This window comes from Vicia villosa, linkage group LG2 (assembly GCF_029867415.1).
Source record: "Vicia villosa cultivar HV-30 ecotype Madison, WI linkage group LG2, Vvil1.0, whole genome shotgun sequence".
In the NCBI taxonomy this organism is placed as follows: Eukaryota; Viridiplantae; Streptophyta; class Magnoliopsida; order Fabales; family Fabaceae; genus Vicia; species Vicia villosa.
In genome coordinates, this window is record NC_081181.1 from 125,175,111 (window position 1) to 125,199,355 (window position 24,245).

The 24,245-nt window shown below is 38.7% G+C and overlaps 2 long non-coding RNA genes across 2 annotated transcripts; both read left to right on the top strand.

The window, feature by feature from the left end:
* Positions 1-5,386: 5,386 nt before the first annotated feature.
* LOC131646738 (uncharacterized) lies at positions 5,387-7,341 on the top strand. Its single transcript, XR_009297614.1, has 3 exons — positions 5,387-5,767; positions 5,875-6,285; positions 6,819-7,341. It is a non-coding gene; the product is annotated as an uncharacterized LOC131646738 (long non-coding RNA).
* A 9,444-nt stretch (positions 7,342-16,785) lies between these two features.
* Positions 16,786-18,739, top strand: LOC131646739 (uncharacterized). Its single transcript, XR_009297615.1, has 3 exons — positions 16,786-17,165; positions 17,273-17,683; positions 18,217-18,739. It is a non-coding gene; the product is annotated as an uncharacterized LOC131646739 (long non-coding RNA).
* The last annotated feature ends 5,506 nt before the right edge of the window (positions 18,740-24,245 follow it).

Genomic DNA, 24,245 nt, shown 5'->3' on the forward strand with positions numbered 1-24,245 from the left:
AATAAATCTATAGAAAAACGAAATAATAACAACAATGTTATAATTTATAAGAACAATGGTTAGAAAAAATAATAAAAATTTAAACAATAAAGATAAACGTGCAAATCTGCATCTTGAAGAAAGAAGAAGAATTAAAAAGATGTGAGAAGACAAGATGTGGGGTAGAATAGTTTAAAATCATTATGTAAATAAATATTAGGGTTTTTTTATTATGTTGGGCCATATTTTTTTTATAGTGTTAAGATTTGCTGTTTTTAGTGAGTTTCAAGGCTTATTATATATTTTATGGAAATTTTCATTGCACTCATATGTTTTTTCACAAATTTTAAGTGAAAATTTTAAAATACTCTTATATTTCGAATATACATTTCTGAAGATATTTTTTTTTTAAAAAAATGGTGACTTCGCATATGCATATCCGAAATCACCCTATTTTACAAAAAAAATGTGATTTCGGATATGCATATACGAAGTTACGTTTTTTCAGAAAATACATCTAACTTGAAGTATATGTAAATCAAATAAGCGCCCTAATTGTACTCATGAATCATCTCCAAGTTAATGAAGTATCTGAGGTAAACCACATCAACGTAATAAGTACTCTTGTCCACAAATGTGGATGTGTTTACCAAGTACATGAGGTATGACTTCAATGCACATACTATATGATACATAATATATTCATCATCACCATTAACCTCTTGTGCCGCAGCCATGTTGTGTGTATAGGTTCTCCAAGAATGCAAATCTAGCATGAGCCCCTCGAATGTCTCTCAGTTTCTTCAGGACATCTGATAAGTCAGCTCCCAAATAGTTCACCATTGTCTCCAGTGCATCAGGTATGGTCATCCTTGAGTGGTCGAATAATATTTTTTGTGATAAAAAATGTAGCAGACATGACACTTCATCTAGTGAGATGGACATCTCACTATACGGAAGATGAAAATATGACATCTCAGAGTGTTGTCTCTCAACGAATGATGACAACATACCATGATTAATAGTAGTATAACTGACCAAGCATAAATCTCGTAGCCCAGATAATTGTATGGCACCATGAAACCACTACTCCTCATGTTGTTACAACCTCACAATTTTTCGATCATGGTTGATTCATTTTAAAGCATCACAGTACTGCAAAAATACACCACCGTCAAAAAGTTAAAATATTGAAACAAATGTATTTCAAATTATAAATACAAATAAATTTTATCTCTTCAGCCCACATGTGCCGGATGTGTCATACATGCCTCCAAATTTCTCAGGAATGATAGTAGTAGGTGCATCAATCTGGACTGATGGAGATTCCGGGACAGCAGCATGTGACACCTTTCTTCAGGAAGACAAAGTCGAAGATACCTGAACCCCAAAAGTTGACGCTTCCACATCAAATGAACTGGCACCGACCAATGGTTGTAAGGGCCAGGCTCTTTTCATGCGAACAAATATATGTTGGGATGCTCTTTTGTGCATCACTCGTTCTTGGTTGCCAGTCATGTTACCTATAATTAAACTATACAAACGAGTCAAGGCATAAGTGCAAGAAAACTAAAATGACACAAAACACATTGCTCAGTTATAGTACCTAACAATGACTATAACTACCTATATAATAATGTGAATTACACAATCAAATGTTCTTTTTTCCTAATGCATATATAGAAAATCATATTTGAATTGAAAAACTTTCTAATTATGTAGTTGATGACGAACACTTCAATTGATTATATGTTAAACTTAAGAGTAGAAATTGACAAACTATTTGGATTGGATTGAGTAGAAATAAAACTTGGTTTGATAGAAAAAATTGAAAGTGAGGAATGGAAGCGAGAAGAGATTTAGTGGATTCAATGGTGCGTAATGATTAAAACCCTATCCGGAGGTGCACTTTCATTAATTATCCAGAGATGCACTCACAAATAATTGTGGTGTGTTTAAAAATACATTTCCAAATTCTAAAAGGCTTAAATGCACTTTTCGTCCCTGTAAGTTAGCGAGTTTTTTATTTTCGTCCCTGTAAGTTATTTTTTTTGGTTTGAGTCCCTATATTTCACTTTCGTGTTCGTTTTAGTCCCTAAAATCAAAATCCGCAGGAAATTTCACAGGAAAATCCGCAGGTAACCTGCAGATTTTCCTGCGGATTTTGGCTTTATGGACTAAACCTCAAGCAAAAAGTAAGATATAGGGACTCAAACAAAAAAAAAAATTACAAGGACGAAAATCAAAAACTCGCTAACTTACAGGGACCAAAAGTGCATTTAAGCCATTCTAAAATTTTGATTTTTCATAAGAATGAGAGAAGTAATCCCCATCAAATATCCATGGGACATTAGATGAATCCAAAGTGTTCCAAGAATCATTAAGAAGGTGGTCTGTGTGTTTACCCAGAAAAATGGTAAACAAGCGCTAGTTTCCTTTTTAAATGTTACTTTTGCGGAATCAACTAGAATACTCCAGGACTAATTGCTTTATTTTGTTATATTATGTGTATCTGGTTTGTATTGAATGTAACAGTGACTTCAAAATAAAAATAAAACACTGAAATTAAAGGCTTTAAAGTAAATCAAAGCAATAAAAAAGGCAGTAAATGCGCACTGAAAGATGAAAATATAAAGCAAAATGATTGCATAAATCAAACTGGTACGCATACATACATTCCAAGGTTGCACTCTTTACTCATTATTGCACAGAGATTTGAGTTTACTTGTGTTTATGTAGAAAATGCGGACCCCTAACTATTCCTATGGAACTTGCTTAAATAGTAAAATAAAATAACTACTAATAACGGTCGACTGATTATCAGTCAACACGTGTCTTTGACATGCAAGATCTTCAACTGTGAGACCTCCACGGGTCTCTTGTAACTGCTGAAAACTGTCTCCTTTTAACTTCTAATACCTCTCGACTTCCACTTCAGTTTCTGCAGCAAAATTCTTAAGTCTTCGCATACTTCTGATCGAACGCTGAAGCCTATAATAATCTTTCTAGTCGAACAGCTTCGACTACTAAGCGTTACTTAGTCGAACCACTTCGACCCAAATGGCAATGTAATTATTTAATTGAGGCCCAATTACCAATTTAGGGCTTTTCTACCAAATTGAGGCCCAATTACCAATTTTGAGCCCCAGTTGCCCATTTATTGGTAAGTCGAAATCCTAGGGTAACAAATTGCCCCCCGAGCGACTTCTTTCGACTGACTTTAGGAAAAAGAAAAGATGGCGTTTCAGTTCTTTCTTGGGTTTCGACTTTTGTTAATTCCCATTACGCCATGATTACATTTCATTTTCCTAGGCACTAATTATTACCTAAACACTAGGTAATGGGCTATAACTGCTCCCACTTTCTGAAACCAGTTTTCAAAGCGTTTCTTTGACATGACCATTGATTTTACAACTTCTTTTTGCACGATTTCTAATGACGTCACCACCAGCTTATATATATGTGCAGCTTCTTTCTCCTTTTTCTTTCTTTCTCCTCGTTTTACTTCTCTTCTCAAACGTTTCAGAAAGAACCATCTCTTTTCCTCTAACCTTTACCCATTTTCTTCTTCTCCTTTTATACACAACAATGGCAGCTACAACCACCAACACCACTGTGTACGATACGGGTGCGAACCCTTTAGGGTTTATTATGTCTCGTGAGGAAGAAGAACAAGGCTTAGGTTTCATTCCTCAACCCAACCTTACTGAGGCCAAAGCCATCATTTGGCAAAACCAGATGTTAATCCCTTTTCAGATTACTGATAAATTAATGGCTTTCTCGGGTGTCGCACGCTCGCGAAAAATGAACAGAGTCGCCACCAATATATTTATCCCATAAGGGAAAGGAATATCAGAAAACCTAACAAAGGAAGGAACAGGGTCTTGCGACCAGAGAATCAAGGTACGGAAGTCGGTTACGCAAGGGGAAGGTGCTAGCACCCCTCGCGCCCATCGTACTCGATGGTATCCACCTACGTTTGTTTCTATCTAATGGGTGTATAACTATGTCTATGTCTAAATGCGAAATGAATGCAAAATGTAGGGAAAATAAAGAATTGTACTCGCACGGGCCCTACCCCGCTGCCTACGTATCCTTTTCAGGAATCAGAGTTACCGTAGCTCGGCTAAAGATTTTCTGTTTGTTTTTGTGTTTTTCAGTTGGGCGGCGTTAACGCTCGCGCTCTTGCAAAAGGGATCACCTAGGATGCAATGGAGCGGAGATAACTTGCCCTTAAGAAAAGAAAAAAGAGATTGGTTTATGTCTTTTAGGGTAATTCCATGATGACGAGAACCTACTACAAGGCTTCGCACCACTTCCTTACTTTGTTTTAAATCTGACCATTTATTAGGTTTTTTGAAGTGTTTTTGGTTGGTGTTTTTTAAGGGGATTTAATTTGTGACTTAGATCATACCAAAAAGTTTCGTTTTGCATATTTAGAGAAAGCACATCGAGGCCTACGCCACAATCGTTTCTCTAAATAACGGTTAAGAAATACATCGAGGCTTCACACCTCAATCATTTCTTCTCCGCTAAGTAAAGGAGATACAATAAGGAGTTCTTTTGTGAATATTTAGAGAATGCACATCGAGGCCTACACCACGATCGTTTCTCTAAATAACGGTTAAGGAATACATCGAGGCTTCACACCTCAATCATTTCTTCTCCGCTAAGTAGGAAAGAACATACATCGGGGCCTACACCCCAATCATTTCTTTCCTACTATGAAATATAGTAACGGTATGATCTTCATCGATATTTATTAAGTATTTTAAAAGTTGAAAAGAAAAAGAATGCAATGGGGGAATTAATTCTATGTTCTAATCTAAGTTTGTAATTGTTCTAAATCTAATGTTAACATGGTAAATTCTAATAGGAGCATTAAAATGATATTAACAAAGTAGGCCTAAAGTAAGACCAAAAACGAGTAATAAAATCGCACAACAATTATACAAAAATAGCATATAAATGATACAAAAACAATTCAAACATTAGTGTAAAATCAAACTAAAAATTACTACCATTTTTATGAGTTTTTATGTGAGAAATTATCTAAAGTCTAACAAAGAAAATTATATGATTTTTATCATGTTTTCATCTAACAATTAGAGCAAAACTATGTCGAAAAACCTAGATTCTAATTAGAAAACATGTAAGCAGGGGGGGGGACATATTGAATTAGAGGTGTGACGCTAGGTGAATTGCGCAGGCCCAGAATGGTTGGCCCAACGGCTTATTTTTGTGTGTACCATTTTCTCACACTCATGCCAAAAACGAACAAGGGGTGTATGATGCAGTTCGATGGCCCAAGAGGTTCTATTTGGTCCATGTCACATTCAGATTTTCACATTAATCACATTCAATCAACAGTTATTAACCAAATTGAATTCAATTAGTATGAATTAATAAAAATAACATAAAAAGGGATTAGGGTAAAGTTAAAGGTGACGATTCACCTTCTTTGAACGAGTCCTCCTCTCCTTCACGATGAGCTCATTGGCGGCGCCGGAACTCCCTCTTCTCCGACGAAAGAACTTGTAGCGCCACCGCGAAGCCGTGACAACCTTCGCGTCTTTGACATCTCCGTCTCAAGCTCTCCGTATCATACGCTCGATTCTCACTTTCTCGGCCCTCGAGTCTCCTTCTCAACACAATCTAACAACGATCCCCGCGACACGATAACACCAAGAACGCGCAATAATCTGAAACTGGATTATACGGCTCACCGATCGGAGACAAGTCCGAAGATCTTCGATTATGAATGCGACGACGAGAAATCCAGAATCCAGTTAATCTCTCGCTCTATTCTTTTTCTTCTTTTTTCGTTTTGCGATATGAATCTTTGCACGGTAATGTTGCTGCGGTTGACGATAGTTTCTTGATGATGATTCGAAGACGACGCGGTGACGATGAAGTCGGAAGCGCCGTGGTGATGATGATATTGGTGCGTAAGTTGATTGAAGATGAAGATAATGCGATAAGGATTGTTGCCGGTAGCGAGAAATCCAAGTAAGCGCCCTTCAATCTTTTGCTCTTGTTTCCTAATTCTTGCTTCTTCTTCTACTCTTCTTCGTTGTTCTTCTGCAGGTTGATGATGGAAGATGAGTGCGATGATGAAGATTAAAGAGGAAGCTTGAAGAGGATGAGGAATGAAGGTTGATGAAGATTCAGAGAAAGCGATTGAAGCGATTTCTTATTCTGAGAATTGAAGGAGAGGGAGAATGTTGAATGAAGATGAGAGGAGTGATGAGAGAACGGATCGAGGGAGCTTTGTGAAGAGTGGCTGCAGATTTATATGATTCTCAGGTTGGTCTTTTTCTGTTTTGATTCAGTTCTCTCTGTTAGCAATCGGTTGGGATCTGTTAGTTGTTAGAAAAGTTAGTTATAGGGATGTAACTAATTGGTTTTTTCTGTTATTCTGTTGGCTGAGTTGAGACGTTTGTTAGTTAGTGAGGAGAAGTTATATGAGCTTGCAAATGATTGGTTAAATTGTTTTTCTGTTATGACAGTTATGATAGGTAGTTAGAATTCTGTTTTGATCTGTTTTTGATGAGCTGGAATTCTGTTAGTAGGTGGTAGGTTCATGTAACTGTTTTGCTTATGGCTAACTTAGTTTGGAAAGGCTGCAAGTAACTGTTTTTCTTTCTTTTGCGAATTGTTTCTGAACTGGTTTAGTTATGCAGGTTTTGGATTATGATGTTAGTTGATAGGTGGTTTGAATGGGTGTGAATTGGCGATGAGATCCGGATAGTTTCGAACTTGCTTCATTGTTTGTTTTTTCCTTGTTTGCCGTATGCAGTGCTAAACTGACTCTGACTGGCTGGACTTGTTTGTTGCAGGGATGCTGTGTTTAGGGAGATAGTACAATGAGGGATGAACTATATGAATCTTGGAATCGTGGCGGAATTTCAGATTAGGAAGATGAAGATTGGATCCTAGTTTTAGTGTAGATTTTATGTAGATTGGTATGGATGTAATGGATATATTTTTGAACTGGATGTTGTGATGAAATGAGATGCGAGGATACTTTTGTAATGAAGTTTGGAAATGTAAAGTGTAGTGTGAAGAACTCTTGTATTTTTGTAATTTTCAGTAGAATATGCAATGTAGCTTTTGGTTCTTGTCATGTAGGTGGATCTTGAGTGGTAATATGATTTTGTAGTTTTGAATGGAATTTGGATGATGTAATTTTCTTTGGACATGAATACTTCCTTTAGACACACGTGATGCAGGTTTGATTTTGTAGGTTGACAACGTGGTGATGAGTTTGGCAAGCTTGAAGATGAGGCAAAAATAGAAACAAGGCTCGGCTGCAAGAACAAGTTTAGGATAGCCTTTTGTGTTTACATGGTGTAATAGTTCAATCATTTTGTGTAAAGAATGCCACTGACTCATGACTTCCCTTAAAGATGTAATGACTTTGTATTGCAACAGATCCTGTATTGATTTTTTTGAAACAATCATATGACATGCTTTGACTTGTCTTCAAAAATGTGTTCTCCTCTCCTTTTTTAGTCTTCTTTTCTTTTCCTTTTGAATGGGAACCGTACCATAAGTCAATCACAGGAAAATGTGCAAAACAAAAATAGTTGGTCAACCAAAGGTCAACCCTCTAAGGCTGACTTGTTGACTAAAAGTCAACTCATGTGAACACATCTTCAAACTCACTCATTTCCTTCAAATTTCAATCAATTGTATTCATTTTTTAATAGTCAATCTTCCATGCTTTGCACCTGAATATCTCGAATGACATCAAACCCATAATTTGCAACAGAGGTAGGATTCTTGGTCAATGACTTGTAATACAATCCCCCTAGATGAATCAACTGGTGAAGAAAGAAACCTCAATTGGATCCATACTCCAAATCATAGCATATTGAATGTCATCTGATGGTGAAGATCAACTAAGCCAATAACCTTGATGTATAAAAAGGCATGGAATTGATTAGCCACAAAATCTCAAGGCACAAACCCTAATATAAAGAATCCTGATCCAAGAAAAATAGGGAAATAAACCCTAGGAAGAAATCCATGTGCATAGAAACCATTTGAGTAAATGTCTTTCAAAAGACCTGAACCAATCACAGTCTTTGTCGAGTGCAAAACACCATCTTTGAGGAAATAAGCTCTAGCCAAGGCCTATGTGACACTTCAGCCTGCTTCAAGACCCTTGATCTCTTGCCAGATTATTAATTAATGAATGCATGGTCTATGTTAATGCCCTAATGGAGGTATGCAGATGAATGCGATGCTTAAGCCAGTTAGAAGTTAGGGGTAGGACAAATTTGGGGTATGACAGCTGCCCCTATTTAATCGTCTTAAACTTGAAGGTGAGATTGGCGCTAGCCTTTCGAACATTCGAGGTAGAAGAAGATTAAATATCCGAGACCCGAAATTTGTCCCGAGGAGATGAAGTGGTCTTTATTTTTTATTTTTGTTTTGATATCTGCTGGGGAAAGAGAGGAATTTGTTTTTCTGGTGGATATATTTACAGTGAACAATGGATTTGGACGAAGATAGCTTATAACGTGGTAGCGGTGCCGACACGGGGTTTTCAAAGAGAATGGTTGTATGAAACAATGACCGAAAGGAAAAAGATCTCGTACGATTTATGACTCAACATCGACTCGACACCGGGAGAAGACCTAAGCATGATCTTCAGGACTGAAAGAATAAGATCTCTTACGATCTATGACTCAACATCGACTCAACATCAGGAGAAGACTTAGGCATGATCTTCAGGACTGAAAGAATAAGATCTCTTACGATCTATGACTCAACATCGACTCAACATCAGGAGAAGACCTGAGCATGATCTTCAGGACTGAAAGAATAAGATCTCTTACGATCTATGACTCAACATCGACTCAACATCAGGAGAAGACCTAAGCATGATCTTCAGGACTGAAAGAATAAGATCTTTTACGATCTATGACTCAACATCGACTCAACATCAGGAGAAGACCTGAGCATGATCTTCAGGACTGAAAGAATAAGATCTCTTACGATCTATGACTCAACATCGACTCAACATCAGGAGAAGACCTAAGCATGATCTTCAGGACTGAAAGAATAAGATCTTTTACGATCTATGACTCAACATCGACTCGACACCGGGAGAAGACCTAAGCATGATCTTTAGGACTGAAAGAATAAGATCTCTTACGATCTATGACTCAACATCGACTCGACACCAGGAGAAGACCTAAGCATGATCTTCAGGACTTGAAAGAATAAGATCTCTTACGATCTATGACTCAACATCGACTCGACATCAGGAGAAGACATGGGCATGATCTTCAGGACTGAAAGAATAAGATCTCTTACGATCTATGACTCAACCTCGACTCGACATCAGGAGAAGACCTAGGAATGATCTTCAGGACTGAAAGAATAAGATCTTTTACGATTTATGACTCAACCTCGACTCAACATCAGGAGAAGACCTAAGCATGATCTTCAGGACTGAAAGAATAAGATCTTTTACGATTTATGACTCAACATCGACTCGACATCAGGACAAAAGAAGACATTGTGTCAGACGCTCATCAGAAACTGAGGAAACCTCGTATCGGCACCGTGGTTTGGGAATGTTTGTGATGTGGCAGCAGATACCAATCGAAGTTTGTAAGGACAACCTTTTATGTGGGGGATGTATCATCGTCTTGATTGAGGGACGATTTGTATTATCTGGCTTATGCTTTGTATGCATGTTTGAATTTTTCTGTGGCGTAATGCCCCACTTTGATGGATATGCTACGCTTTTGAGGATGCAATGTTATATGCAGTGAACACTATATGCAGGATGCCAAATAAAGGCATTGGTGAGGTAAACACCAGGGAGAATCCCCTTAGTGTTAAGGACCATGTGGAGGTGCCCAAAGATATTGGACTTTGACTTGCAAGATGCCCCTTCTGGTTGTTGGCTTGTAGAATAATTTCTGACTTCTCACCATGTGCCACTGCTTGGAAGGTTTTCAACTTGAGGATATTCCCTCGATTCACCATGTTGGGGATGAGAAATCCAGATAAGGAGCCTTGATTAAGGAAGTAGAACAACTCCTAGGAGAAATAAACTCCTATGCTTGAGGAACGGAACAAACTCTCGGGAGAAATAAACTCCAAGCTTAGGGAGAGACCAAGGTTCTAGGAGAAATAAACTCCTATGATTTGGGAGAGGACAATAAAACTCAGAAGATCGTGCCCCAAGTTTCATGACCCATGAAGGAAATTGCCCCAGTGGATCCTTGGAGAGATTTGTCAAATCTCGACGTAACTGCCCCAGATTGGTTGAATTTGAGAGAGATTCCTCGACTTGATTGCCCCAGATTGATCAAAGCTTGAAGAGATTTATCGACATGATTGCCCCAGATATACTGAATTTGAGAGGTCCAACCTCGATTCAATTGCCCCTGATTAGGCACATCTTACTTAGAATCCTCAAGCTTTCTTTGTTTTGAAGTCAAACAAACGTGGAAACAACTTCACCACGCTCAAACGGAGTCTTCAAACTCTTCCCCTCAAGGTAATCGAAGAAGGCATTAACTGTTCATGCCCAACGGAGTTTTTTAGAGGATCTTCCCCTTGATGGTCAACATTTGAAATGATTGGCTTTTACTCCTCGGAGTTCTCAAGTCTCTTGTACCTTGACATGATTAAGTTACTCACTGATTCTGATCTTTGAAAATTTCCTTGATGTTAAGCACATATTTTGCATGCAAAAGAATGTTAATTCTAAGAATGATAATTCTAATGCAAAGCCTATGTTAGTCTTGAAGTTTTAAAACTTTTTTATGAAATGAGGTTGCGACCTCTTGTGAATGGATCACTAGTCGACACAACCTCGATTTTTGCATATGGAAGATAAAGCAAGCATACGATACCAACATGGATATGAGTTACGCTTCATTGGGAGTCAGTTAAATGTTGTCTCATCAGAGTGTGCTTTCAAAATAACCCTACTTCAATTAGGACTTTTGAGGGTTGTAACTTGGCCAGGTTCACGGTTTTCAGAAAACAAAGGATTTTAGGCTCAAAATTATTTGTTCCCACCCCCTTCGTGATGTTCTCCAATCCTATGTTCAGTTAACTCGACACAAGTGCTCATCCCTCACAAGGGATTTTGAGATGGTTGAAGAATCAATGAAGTTTTTCGGACATGGCAGTCACTCACTTTCCTTTTTGGTGTCTGATCACACAACTTTGTTCTTTTGATGAGGATCTTTATTTTGTAATCCTTGTTTTTCGCTTTTGCTTTCCCTAACTTTTGCCTGGACAAATTCTCTTGAATTTTATATTGGAGTCCAGCGGGATGCCCTAACCTTTTTGCCTAAGTCACTTGTTTTCATGTTATTGACTTAGCGGGCTCTTTTTTTTTTTTTATTCACCTTCTTTTTTTTTTTGAACAAGTCGTGTGATCTTGAATCTTTGATTTGCGGGAGGTGATTGTGACTGCCTCATTCTTTGATTGATGAGGGATAACCATCGTTGTGTCGTCATCTCTTGACCTCTTGATAGGATAAGGATAACCATTGAGGTTGTGACATTCCTCAACCCTTTGAAGGATATCCATTGTTGTATCCTTAGATGCATACCTTTTTTGTGAGTTTTGAATCACTCGGTCAAGTTAAATGAACACTACCCCGCCCCAAGGTTAAAATAAGGGTTTTTATGATTGGAAAAGAAACTCCTTCTCCAAGGCTCAAAGGGGTTAACGAGGGTCTATCTCCCTTATATCTCCAGTGTTTGGGGATTTGAAACAATGCCTGTACATCCTCAGTAGGGTTTTTATTCGAAAACACATGATTAGAGATTTTGCATTTTTATCTTTCATCATTCTCCCTCAGCTTTTTGCATAAGCAAGCAATTAGTAAAGTTGGTATCGTAATGCCAAAAACATTTTATGAGTGATAACGAATGGATTACTTCAAGACAAACATAGGCAATGTATTTTTATTTTCATTCAAAAATTAACAAGTTTTTACATGCTATTGATGCTTAAACACACAAATGAAAAAAAATTACAATGAGAATGCAGTAAGAAACTAAATGGGTGTCGTTGTTGAGGAGACTTGACTCCGTCTGGACTTGTTGAGCTTGAACACTTTCTGCAGTTCCTTCCAAACACTTCAGATTACTTCCAAAGAGAACTCCAACAAAGTCACCCATGAGTTGTAAACTTTTGCCTTGCTTTAGGGATTCGAGCAATGCGAGTGATGCAATGCTCAAGATAAGAGTACGTCTTGCTTATCCCTCGTGCGGGAGCCCCAAGCATAGTTGCCAGAGTAGTAATCGCCATCATAAATGGGAAGAATCTTGTATGATCATCAACTCAAGAGAGCTACTTGTGGTGAAGAAGACCCAATACTCGAATCTTAACCAATTGAAGTTCCAACAAACAGGGAAGCGAATGGGAACAAGGCAACAGAATCACGTCAATTTATTTCTCATATTCCTCTTGTCTTTGTTAACAAACGAAGGCCAATGAGAGGGAAATTTCGAGAAGAGGCAACTGGTGTATGAAGCAAAACCTTGAGAATGAGAAGCATTGTGAAGAACACTCTTGATTATCACACGGAAGAAGATTCTGATGAAGCCACCCAGGAATTTGTAAAGCTTTTAGGGATTCGAGCAATGCAAATGGCGCAATGCTCAAGATAAGAGTACGTCTTGCTTATCCCTCGTGCGGGAGCCCCAAGCATATTCATTGAAGAAGTATTTGCCATCAAACATGGAGGAACCTTGCGTAGTCACCAAACTTAGAGAAGCTATTTGTTGCAAAGAGAACTCAAACACCAACTGAAACACCAACCCCCACGGATACAACTGAGCATAAGAACCTTGAGAATGAGAGATGCTTCTACAAAACATTCTTGATTACTACTTGAAAGAGATTCTGACAAAGTTGCTCGAGAATTTGTGGTGTTTTTATTATTATTATACCAATGAGTTCAAGGAAGCGGCTTTCTACAAAACAGGAAATACTTGAAATGAGAACACAGAAAGGAAATGATGATTGCCATAGTTGAGGAGCCTTGACTCCATTTGGGCTTATTATTATATTCCTTTTTTTTTTGGTGATACTTTCTGGAATACGGACATTCACTTATGTATGAACTCTTCGTCTTATGTGCAGGCCATTTGGAGTGAATGATATTACTTTGGAGTCAATGAGATCTTGGACTTTGTGTTTCAAAATATTACAATTCTCAGTTGAATGTCCAGATGTCCCAGAATGGTACTCACACCTTGCATTTAAGTCATATCCTTGAGGAATCGATGTTGGAGGGGGCTTAAACTCCTTTAGTTGGACCAAAGAATCCTTGAGCAAATGAGAAAGCAGCTGACTATAGGTCACAGGAATTGGGTCAATCCTTCTTGGTGGTCTCCTTGGCATTTGCGGACCCTGCTGATGGCAATGATTCCAGTACCCATTCTGTTCAGGGGTCTTCCTCTTTTGATCTGGCTGTGAAACAAATGGAGATTGATGAGGTGGGAAACCTGGAACCCAAGATGGTGCATTATGCTTCTGATTTGAAGTGGATTTGACATAGAAGTATGAATCAACTTTTTCTTCTACCGCAGTTGGAACCCCATTTCCTTGAACAAACATACCCTCGGGGGTGAACAAAATCACTTTTGAATCAATGAGATCTTGAATTTGCTGCTTCAGCGCCCTACAATTCTTAATATCATGACCAGGTGCCCCAGAATGGAACTCACATCGAGCATTGGCATCAAAGGTGGGGGGAAGCTTTTCAGGCGTAGCCAATTCTCGTAGCTCAACCAACTGAAGCTCCAGCAAACGGGGAAGTAACTGAGCGTAAGGCATCGGGATAGGATTGAGAATTCTCCGAGGTTTCTTAGGCTTTTTCCCACACATTTGGCCCCCTTGAAGAACAGATTGGCATGGAGGTAATGGCACATGGAGTTGAGGAGGAACTTCCTGAGGTATTCCATGAGTGGGAAGGGATCCTACTGAAGAGAAGGGATCAACAACTTCTGTTGCAGCAGTAGGAACAACATCCCATTCCTTTCTTAGTACTGTTTTTAGAATTTCCATAACCAAGCTTAACTGAGTCTTCAACTGACTATTCTCTTCTTTTAGTGCATCCTGATTATGGACCAAGTCTTGCATCTCCAACATAAGATGACCCATTTGTTCCCTCATCTCATCCATTTCCTCACGGAGTTGTTCCATAGTTGATCTTGGAGTTGTGGCGGTGAGAAGTCAAATCTGTTGTTGATCTTGAAATCTGGATAGAAGTGGTCCCATAAGTCTTTGGAAGAACCATGAAATGCATGATAGTATGAATGCATGTTTCATTTATGAGAGATCCTAAAGTCTTTTCACACACTTTCATTCTTCCTTTTTTTTTTGAATAGAATATCTTTTCTTTCTTTTTTGCTTTTCTATTTCCTTTTCTTTTACATATATTTTCTTTTCTTTTCTTTTCTCTTTTTTTTTTTTGGAAATAGACTTTAGGATCTTTCATAAATGGAGTGGACAAAGCAATGATGTTATGCAATGCAAAAGCATGGGATCCTCGGTCCATATAATCTTAGTAACCACTGTACAAACTTCTGAATAATTGATGTAGGTCAGATGTCATGAGATCAAAGGTCCGACACCTTTTTGAATACCAGGAGAACCAATAGTCACCAACAGAACAGAATAGTCACCAACGGTACCTGTCATGTATATCCCTCCCCACTCACGGGTGTATCTAGGTCAGGGTAGGTCAAAAAAGCCAACAGAGGATTGAAAGTAGGCGTAATCATACGATATTGCCTCTTTCAACCAAGCTCTGCCCGTGGATACATGATCGGATCAATCAGACATACGTCTTCTGTCCGTCATGGCCACTCTATTCCTAGTTCCTAAGGTATCACTCATGGCCTGGGTATTGGGCCTTTTACCTCATAGAACATCCCACCCAACCTGCAAAACAGAACAGAAGACCCCAAGGAACACAGAATATAATCCATATGCATGATGTGCAAACAGAAATAAACATGATATGCAAGCAGGAAAATAGACATGATATGCAAACGTATATACAATGTGTAGACATAAAAAACAAATAAACACCCAGTAAATAAACAAACAAACGCAGGCTAGGATCGACTCGCTATGGATGGACCAGCAACAGGTCTAGCAGCATCCCCAGCAGAGTCGCCAGCTGTCGCACGCTCGCGAAAAATGAACAGAGTCGCCACCAATATATTTATCCCATAAGGGAAAGGAATATCAGAAAACCTAACAAAGGAAGGAACAGGGTCTTGCGACCAGAGAATCAAGGTACGGAAGTCGGTTACGCAAGGGGAAGGTGCTAGCACCCCTCGCGCCCATCGTACTCGATGGTATCCACCTACGTTTGTTTCTATCTAATGGGTGTATAACTATGTCTATGTCTAAATGCGAAATGAATGCAAAATGTAGGGAAAATAAAGAATTGTACTCGCACGGGCCCTACCCCGCTGCCTACGTATCCTTTTCAGGAATCAGAGTTACCGTAGCTCGGCTAAAGATTTTCTGTTTGTTTTTGTGTTTTTCAGTTGGGCGGCGTTAACGCTCGCGCTCTTGCAAAAGGGATCACCTAGGATGCAATGGAGCGGAGATAACTTGCCCTTAAGAAAAGAAAAAAGAGATTGGTTTATGTCTTTTAGGGTAATTCCATGATGACGAGAACCTACTACAAGGCTTCGCACCACTTCCTTACTTTGTTTTAAATCTGACCATTTATTAGGTTTTTTGAAGTGTTTTTGGTTGGTGTTTTTTAAGGGGATTTAATTTGTGACTTAGATCATACCAAAAAGTTTCGTTTTGCATATTTAGAGAAAGCACATCGAGGCCTACGCCACAATCGTTTCTCTAAATAACGGTTAAGAAATACATCGAGGCTTCACACCTCAATCATTTCTTCTCCGCTAAGTAAAGGAGATACAATAAGGAGTTCTTTTGTGAATATTTAGAGAATGCACATCGAGGCCTACACCACGATCGTTTCTCTAAATAACGGTTAAGGAATACATCGAGGCTTCACACCTCAATCATTTCTTCTCCGCTAAGTAGGAAAGAACATACATCGGGGCCTACACCCCAATCATTTCTTTCCTACTATGAAATATAGTAACGGTATGATCTTCATCGATATTTATTAAGTATTTTAAAAGTTGAAAAGAAAAAGAATGCAATGGGGGAATTAATTCTATGTTCTAATCTAAGTTTGTAATTGTTCTAAATCTAATGTTAACATGGTAAATTCTAATAGGAGCATTAAAATGATATTAACAAAGTAGGCCTAAAGTAAGACCAAAAACGAGTAATAAAATCGCACAACAATTATACAAAAATAGCATATAAATGATACAAAAACAATTCAAACATTAGTGTAAAATCAAACTAAAAATTACTACCATTTTTATGAGTTTTTATGTGAGAAATTATCTAAAGTCTAACAAAGAAAATTATATGATTTTTATCATGTTTTCATCTAACAATTAGAGCAAAACTATGTCGAAAAACCTAGATTCTAATTAGAAAACATGTAAGCAGGGGGGGGGACATATTGAATTAGAGGTGTGACGCTAGGTGAATTGCGCAGGCCCAGAATGGTTGGCCCAACGGCTTATTTTTGTGTGTACCATTTTCTCACACTCATGCCAAAAACGAACAAGGGGTGTATGATGCAGTTCGATGGCCCAAGAGGTTCTATTTGGTCCATGTCACATTCAGATTTTCACATTAATCACATTCAATCAACAGTTATTAACCAAATTGAATTCAATTAGTATGAATTAATAAAAATAACATAAAAAGGGATTAGGGTAAAGTTAAAGGTGACGATTCACCTTCTTTGAACGAGTCCTCCTCTCCTTCACGATGAGCTCATTGGCGGCGCCGGAACTCCCTCTTCTCCGACGAAAGAACTTGTAGCGCCACCGCGAAGCCGTGACAACCTTCGCGTCTTTGACATCTCCGTCTCAAGCTCTCCGTATCATACGCTCGATTCTCACTTTCTCGGCCCTCGAGTCTCCTTCTCAACACAATCTAACAACGATCCCCGCGACACGATAACACCAAGAACGCGCAATAATCTGAAACTGGATTATACGGCTCACCGATCGGAGACAAGTCCGAAGATCTTCGATTATGAATGCGACGACGAGAAATCCAGAATCCAGTTAATCTCTCGCTCTATTCTTTTTCTTCTTTTTTCGTTTTGCGATATGAATCTTTGCACGGTAATGTTGCTGCGGTTGACGATAGTTTCTTGATGATGATTCGAAGACGACGCGGTGACGATGAAGTCGGAAGCGCCGTGGTGATGATGATATTGGTGCGTAAGTTGATTGAAGATGAAGATAATGCGATAAGGATTGTTGCCGGTAGCGAGAAATCCAAGTAAGCGCCCTTCAATCTTTTGCTCTTGTTTCCTAATTCTTGCTTCTTCTTCTACTCTTCTTCGTTGTTCTTCTGCAGGTTGATGATGGAAGATGAGTGCGATGATGAAGATTAAAGAGGAAGCTTGAAGAGGATGAGGAATGAAGGTTGATGAAGATTCAGAGAAAGCGATTGAAGCGATTTCTTATTCTGAGAATTGAAGGAGAGGGAGAATGTTGAATGAAGATGAGAGGAGTGATGAGAGAACGGATCGAGGGAGCTTTGTGAAGAGTGGCTGCAGATTTATATGATTCTCAGGTTGGTCTTTTTCTGTTTTGATTCAGTTCTCTCTGTTAGCAATCGGTTGGGATCTGTTAGTTGTTAGAAAAGTTAGTTATAGGGATGTAACTAATTGGTTTTTTCTGTTATTCTGTTGGCTGAGTTGAGACGTTTGTTAGTTAGTGAGGAGAAGTTATATGAGCTTGCAAATGATTGGTTAAATTGTTTTTCTGTTATGACAGTTATGATAGGTAGTTAGAATTCTGTTTTGATCTGTTTTTGATGAGCTGGAATTCTGTTAGTAGGTGGTAGGTTCATGTAACTGTTTTGCTTATGGCTAACTTAGTTTGGAAAGGCTGCAAGTAACTGTTTTTCTTTCTTTTGCGAATTGTTTCTGAACTGGTTTAGTTATGCAGGTTTTGGATTATGATGTTAGTTGATAGGTGGTTTGAATGGGTGTGAATTGGCGATGAGATCCGGATAGTTTCGAACTTGCTTCATTGTTTGTTTTTTCCTTGTTTGCCGTATGCAGTGCTAAACTGACTCTGACTGGCTGGACTTGTTTGTTGCAGGGATGCTGTGTTTAGGGAGATAGTACAATGAGGGATGAACTATATGAATCTTGGAATCGTGGCGGAATTTCAGATTAGGAAGATGAAGATTGGATCCTAGTTTTAGTGTAGATTTTATGTAGATTGGTATGGATGTAATGGATATATTTTTGAACTGGATGTTGTGATGAAATGAGATGCGAGGATACTTTTGTAATGAAGTTTGGAAATGTAAAGTGTAGTGTGAAGAACTCTTGTATTTTTGTAATTTTCAGTAGAATATGCAATGTAGCTTTTGGTTCTTGTCATGTAGGTGGATCTTGAGTGGTAATATGATTTTGTAGTTTTGAATGGAATTTGGATGATGTAATTTTCTTTGGACATGAATACTTCCTTTAGACACACGTGATGCAGGTTTGATTTTGTAGGTTGACAACGTGGTGATGAGTTTGGCAAGCTTGAAGATGAGGCAAAAATAGAAACAAGGCTCGGCTGCAAGAACAAGTTTAGGATAGCCTTTTGTGTTTACATGGTGTAATAGTTCAATCATTTTGTGTAAAGAATGCCACTGACTCATGACTTCCCTTAAAGATGTAATGACTTTGTATTGCAACAGATCCTGTATTGATTTTTTTGAAACAATCATATGACATGCTTTGACTTGTCTTCAAAAATGTGTTCTCCTCTCCTTTTTTAGTCTTCTTTTCTTTTCCTTTTGAATGGGAACCGTACCATAAGTCAATCACAGGAAAATGTGCAAAACAAAAATAGTTGGTCAACCAAAGGTCAACCCTCTAAGGCTGACTTGTTGACTAAAAGTCAACTCATGTGAACACATCTTCAAACTCACTCATTTCCTTCAAATTTCAATCAATTGTATTCATTTTTTAATAGTCAATCTTCCATGCTTTGCACCTGAATATCTCGAATGACATCAAACCCATAATTTGCAACAGAGGTAGGATTCTTGGTCAATGACTTGTAATACAATCCCCCTAGATGAATCAACTGGTGAAGAAAGAAACCTCAATTGGATCCATACTCCAAATCATAGCATATTGAATGTCATCTGATGGTGAAGATCAACTAAGCCAATAACCTTGATGTATAAAAAGGCATGGAATTGATTAGCCACAAAATCTCAAGGCACAAACCCTAATATAAAGAATCCTGATCCAAGAAAAATAGGGAAATAAACCCTAGGAAGAAATCCATGTGCATAGAAACCATTTGAGTAAATGTCTTTCAAAAGACCTGAACCAATCACAGTCTTTGTCGAGTGCAAAACACCATCTTTGAGGAAATAAGCTCTAGCCAAGGCCTATGTGACACTTCAGCCTGCTTCAAGACCCTTGATCTCTTGCCAGATTATTAATTAATGAATGCATGGTCTATGTTAATGCCCTAATGGAGGTATGCAGATGAATGCGATGCTTAAGCCAGTTAGAAGTTAGGGGTAGGACAAATTTGGGGTATGACATCGGGGCCATTACCAAACCATCGTTACCACCCAGAGCAAACCACTGGTTTCTTTCCTTGCTTCCAAACCACCATGCCTGTAGCTTTTGACGAACCACGTACCCTCGACTTGAAGTTTATGGACCCTTCGCTTAGGGTGTTTCGTTCGACTCCAGCTCCTGGCAACAAGGAATACTTGGCTTGGCTTAACAAAGTTCAAGCGAAAAAACAACAAAGATGGGAGGAATTGGGCATCTTCGACGCCATACAATTATCCAGAACTGGTCATAGAGTTTGTCCTCCAATGCTACTTGCTTCGATCTTCTTCTGGGAAGGTTCGACTAACACCTTCCACCTTCCTTGTGGAATGATGACTCCCACTCTCTTCGACGTGGCTGCCATCACAGGGCTTTCGCCATTGGGTGAAATCTTCGACCCGACTCTTCCCACAAAAATGAATTTCAATTTCACCAATGCTACCATCACCAAGTATATGCAAGATCATTATGACAAGTCGACAGAAGAAGTCTCTGACGAAGAGCATGTTGCCTTCCTCACCTACTGGCTCTCATATTATCTGTTTTGTCCAGGATCAGTTCAGATTGCTAAAGCTTACATACCTTTGGCTATTCAGATTCATGAAGGTCGAAAGGTCTCTTTAGGTAAGCTGCTCCTAGCTTATCTCTATCATACCTTAGGTATAGCATCTTTAAGGATCAAACGCCTGCATGAGACTCCAAAACAACTCTCTCTGTCGGGACCTTATTGGCTCTTACAACATTGGTTGAATGCCACCTTCGAGTCGCATATAGGTTATACTGTTTCCCGATCCATTTTAGAGGTCATGTATGACCGGAGAGTCGAAGGCATCAAGCTTGCCTTTCAAACTCCTCAAGATGAGTCTAATAGGCCCAACCTCCTCAAATATGTGAGGTTGTTTTCTGAGTGTAAAACATTCATTGCTTCCATGGCCCCTTTCTCCAATCGATGCTTTGGGCCAACTTGGTTCAAAGCTATTTTCCCTGGGAACACTCCGACTCTTCGAGCTCAACTGAATGCTATTTGGGCTGCTTTTCTGACCCCAACACTTCTCACTCATCGTATTGAGTCGACGGGAAAGTGCTATGGGTTTGTAAGTTATCAACCAAATTTGGTCTCTCGGCAATTTGGTTTAAGCCAGATGTTGCCCAAAAGCTTATATTCCCATGATGGTGATATTTGTTACTCTGGTCGACCGTTCACAGCCCGTCAACACCTTGACTGCTTGAAGTTTCATAACAAACAATCTCTGGAACACCCAATTTTCACCTTTCAGAACTCCTATTTTACAACTAAAGAGTTTAGTGAGTGGTGGTCTGAATACTATCAACTATTTGATCGAGATTCTTTTACCAAGAAACTGAATACTGCGTTCGACAAGTTGGAGGATCAACTTACCATAAGTAAGTATTTCATATCTGCCTTCGTTTTCTTTTCATTGTCAACAACAATATTCTAATATAAGTTTTAGACCTTTCAGGGCATGATCTTACCAATCAAAACGAAGCTCCTACTCCTAAGCCAGGTCGAAAGCGCCCCAGCACGTCGAGCAATACCACCATCAAGAAAAACAAAACTGTTAAAAAGGTACTTAACTTGATCTTTAATCTTATCAAATCTACCTTAACATTCATTAATTGTTATTCTTCCTTTTCAGTTGGTAGTTCCTACTGAATCAGACGAAACTACATCTCCACCAAATCAGGAAAGTGAGATCTTTTCACGACCCCCGCCTCTGACTCCATCAAAAAGACGAAAAGTTGTAAAGGACATTCCCAAAGTGGTTGTCAAACCTCAAACAGCTCCAACAATTTCTTCATCTCAAATTCTTACTGAGGTAGCTTAGCATTTTTCTCCCACATATCTCTTTCAATATCTCTGTTTTCTAACATGTTTCTTGAATAGAGTGCACCAACTGTCGACCACACTCAGGAGAAAGTTGTCGAAGTTGCTGAGAAAACTGCTGAAGCCACTCATGACTCCAATCCTTTTAGCCCTCAAAGGACTGACGCTTTTGGAAGCAACACTGATTCGGCTAACACTCCAGGTCGAAGTCGAACAGATCCTCAGGACAAACCCAACGTCGAACAATCATCTGCTATAAAAAATACTGAAGATGTTCCTCGACCAGAACCCAATGCAGCTTCTCAGTCAAGACCACATTCTATTGCTGATGATACTAATTCCAACAGTTCTCTTAGTCAGGAAGAAATTCTGGACTTGAAGAAGACTAATCCTGTGGAGGCTCTTTTTCGACTTCAAAAGCTGCGACCAAGTTCTTTTGAGATTCCTGCTCAATCGACTAATCCTGATGCTGAGATTGATGCTTCTCTTGTCGAAGCTATATGCCAGCTGAAAGCCCATCTGAACGAACCTGAGTTTCTCGCTGTTCTTGAAAGTTCTGAACATCTTGGTGGAGCAATTCGTAAGATCTTAGATTTATTGATCAAAGCTTCTCTTCCACCAGTTGTTGTTCAATTCTTCTTTGATTTTGAGGCGTACTTCGACCAGCTCTGGAGAGACCTTATGACAAAGAAGAACATTACACGACAGGCAAAGAACAAGGAGCGTGAAATGGAGAGGGAATGGGATGCCAGTGCAGCTTCGGCCAAAAAGGTCGAAGAATTTCAGGAGAAGACTTTAAAGTTTTCTGATAAGAAGGGAGAGATCGACAACAAGATTGCTGACTACAAAGCTCAAATTGATGCTCTCAACAAGAAGATTCAAGGTCTTGAACAAGAGAAAATCAATTTAGCCCAAACTGAAGAAATCCCTTCACCTGAAACTATTAACCAAGAAGTCTTGAAATGACTTGGTCATGGTGAAAATGCCCTTAAGTTGGAAAGCAACATTCGACAACTTAAGCAAAACTTGTCTCGACTTGATTCTAAGATCGACTTTGAGTCAGCCAAGCTAGCTTATTTTAGGAACAATTTTCCAACTTTGTAATTTTGTTTTGGACTGACTGGCTATATTTTGTAATGTCTGCCAATGCTCTTTATTAAGAACTTTTTTGTAATGATTGGCCAAATTTTTAGCCATTTTCATATAATCTTTTGGTTTTATTCTATTATGCGAATTTCTTGAAGTATAGGTTTATATTTCTTCAAATATTTACCATTCACCCTCAAAATTCGACCATCTGAATTTAATTCTTCAATTTCATATGCATTGTTTGAAAACACTTGCAAAATTTTGAACGGTCCTTCCCAACTTGGGGACCATTTGCCCAATAACTTATTCCTTTGATCCATGGGTAAAATAACTTTCCATACATAATTACCTACCATGAATGTCTTCTCTTTGACTTTCTTGTTGTAAGCCTTCGCCACTTTTTCTTTTTGTCTTATTAACCTATCCAACGCTATTAGCCTTTCTTCGTCTAATTCTACTAATTCATCTAACATCATATTCCAGTATTCGTCAGACGAGAGACTATTTTGTCGTTGAATTCTTGTCGACTGTAGATGAATTTCTGCAGGCAATACAGCATCATGCCCAAAAGTCAAACGAAATAGGGTAGTATTTATTGCTTCCTTTGGTGACGTTCGAAAAGCCCAAAGGATTTGGTCGAGCGTTTGATGCCAATTTCTTGGCTTTCTCCCCACATGCTTTTTTATCAAATTTATAATAACTTTGTTAGCAGCTTCGACTTGACCATTAGCTTGAGCATAATACGGAGTGGATGTTAGCAATTTAAATCATGTCTCTGCTGCAAAAGCTTGCATCTTTCGACCAACAAAAACTGATCCTTGATCAGTAGTAGTTTCTGGAATCCCATATCTATAGATAATGTGTTTTTGTATGAAACTAATCACTGCTTCTTGATCAGCATTAACTAGTGGGATTGCCTCTATCCATTTAGTAAAATAATCTATTCCTACTAAAATGAATCTTTGTTGCTTTCTCCTATTAAATCCAAAGCCCATCCTCTAAAAGGCCAAGGTTTGACAATGGCATGCAATTCACTGGCTGGAACATGTTGAATGCCTGAAAATTTCTGGCACTCTTGGCATCCTCTTGCATATTCAATACAGTCTTTTAGCATTGTCGGCCAATATAAACCTTGTCTAAACAACAACCATTTCATCTTATGGCCTGACTGATGAGCTCCACAAACACCACTATGAACCTCTGACACAGCCAAATATGCTTCAGCTTCACTTAAGCATTTCAACAATACACCCTCGGCTGTTTTCTTGTATAAATAATTTCCTAATATCATATAGTTTAGAGCTCTATATTTAATCTTTCGATCAGTTCCTCCGACTGGATTATTTAGGTATTGGACCAATGGGTTTCTCCAATTAGCATCAGTCATATTGTCGATGGCAAAAATTTCCAAGGCATACAAATCTTTACTTTCAACTTTACTTTCAACATTATCACCTACCCCCTCAAATTTTGACGTTGACAATTGACCTAACTTGTCTAATACTTCATGGGTTTCTTTATTCTTGATCTCGACCATATCTTCTAACTTGTCTTTAGAAACTCTATACCCAAAAGCAATTTGTGCCAATTCATTGGCAATGTAATTGTTAGATCTTGGT